The 2135-nt window shown below is 40.7% G+C and overlaps 1 pseudogene; it reads right to left on the bottom strand.

The window, feature by feature from the left end:
• Positions 1 to 595: 595 nt before the first annotated feature.
• On the bottom strand, positions 596 to 690 carry LOC147503865 (small nucleolar RNA R71; annotated as a pseudogene).
• Between the last annotated feature and the right edge of the window lie 1445 nt (positions 691 to 2135).

Here is a 2135-nt window from a genome sequence, read left to right as displayed (position 1 = left end):
ACCTCGCATCTCCTGTTAGAGGTTTATACTAGTATATCAGAATTGTTTGGAGTGTTGATGTGTTTAGCTAAGTTTGGTTTTAGCCTTGTATGGGATTAAGGTCTGGCCGAACAAAAACACCAAACGTAATTACACAACAACGTCAACAAACAAGTCTATCTAGTATACCACCCACTACACCTCTAGCTACTATTTCACACACATCACCTGACACAATGCCCGACGAAGAAGAGACTCCTCTCTCTGACTTCTACAAAGCCTTGAGCGATTGCCCCAAATCTTGCATCGTTCTAGCAGACCCAATGGGGGATTTCCGAATCCCCCCAAATATTTTTAATTTGTTACCCGTTTTTCATGGATTAGACTATGAAAAACCTTATCAGCACATGCGTAGGATTGAACAAGTCCTAACAACATTCCACCATACTACGGTTGGTGCGGAACAAATTAAACTAAGGGTATTCCCTTTCACCTTAGCCGATAAGGCGGCGTCTTGGTTAACTGCCAAAGCCTAATTGTGGACTCATGGGCTAAACTTGTTCATTTGTTTATGGAACATTTTACCCACCCCTAAAGACGGATGAGATGCTTTCCAAGATTCATTTCTTTTCGACAAAATCCTCATGAATCATTTTCAGAGGCTTGGAATCGTTTCACCGATCTCCTTATAGAGTGTCCACATCATAACTTAGCTTAAAGACACGTTAGTTCGTGCCTTTTTCAAAGGACTTCTACACCACCATAAAGAAGTCCTAGACATAATGAATGGGGTAGTTTCTTAAGCAAAGGAGCCCGGAGGCTTATAAATTTTAGAGGATCAAACTAAAGCGAAATAACAACGGGGGGTAGTGACGATATCCACCGCTCTGCTAGTTCTTCTAATACAGTTAAGGCCGCCGGTATGTTTGAAATTAAACACGATCCCGAGCTTAAAACTCTAATTGAATCACTCACTAAAAAGGTAGAGGCCATTTCCGTTCAACAAAAGCCTATCCCCGTCATGAATGTAAATTCAAATCCATGTAGTTTCTGTTGGAGCCCTGAGCATCCCGACTTCCACTGTCCTATAGCCTATGAACAGGCTTGTTCCATTAATAATGAACCTAACGCCCCTTGGAGACAAAATCCCAACTTCGGTTGGAGAAATAACCAACACGTCACACCTCCAGGGTACAATAATCAATATGTTAGGCCAACACAAAGTTTTAACCAAGCTCCACCACGACACGGACAGGGTCAGGGTAATTTTAATAATTATAACAACCAAGTGCAACCTCGACAAGGTCAAGTACAAAGTCAAGGTAGTTATAATAATTATAATGCTAATAGAGGTATCGTTCCGGTAAATAATAACTATCAAAATCCACCAATAAATAATTCACGTGAAATAGTTCCAGTCCACACCACCCCGTGATTACTACTACCACACAACCGGATCGTCTTGACACCTTCATACAAGTGAGCCAAAACTTTTCCAAACCATGGCTCAATCTAACCAACGGCTTCTACAATCGGTTAATAATTTAACCCAACGGTTGGCTCAAGATAAAGCCCAACCCAAAGGTGTGTTTCCATGTCACTTAAATACCTAATCCTAAAACAACAAGTACAGACCTTTGAGGTAACCGATAATACTAGTAATGAATATGAAAATGTAGGTGAGCTAAAGGCCATCACCACTCACCTCCTTCGGCAGAGTGTTGATAACAAAGTAATTATGCCTATAGGTACCCACCAAGTTAGCCCCTACACCGCTATTTTACAAGATACCGAAATAGAATCAAGAGCCTACCATCGTAGAGGTACCCGTTACAACACAACCTAAGAAACGTAAAGCCAGGGGTTAAACATCCAGGTGATACTATTGCTAAATATAGAAAGAAACCACCCGTTTCCACAAAAATTAGCCGTGTTAACTAGGGATACTAATTATGAGGAGATTAGGGACGTTTTCAAGAATCTAACTATAAACCTTCCTTTCCTCGAAGCTATTAAAAGCTACCACACCATGCTAAGTTTCTTAAGGAGTTGTGTACTACTAGGCGTAAGACCAATATACCAAAAAAGACGATTTTTAACAGAACAATTCCCAACTCTATCCGAACATAATGGAATTGTTAAGTACAAGGACCACG

The sequence above is a fragment of the Coptis chinensis genome, chromosome 4 (assembly GCF_015680905.1).
Source record: "Coptis chinensis isolate HL-2020 chromosome 4, ASM1568090v1, whole genome shotgun sequence".
NCBI classification, from domain to species: Eukaryota; Viridiplantae; Streptophyta; class Magnoliopsida; order Ranunculales; family Ranunculaceae; genus Coptis; species Coptis chinensis.
The sequence above is the reverse complement of the archived record's forward strand: the minus strand, read 5'-3'. Positions and strand labels throughout refer to the sequence as shown.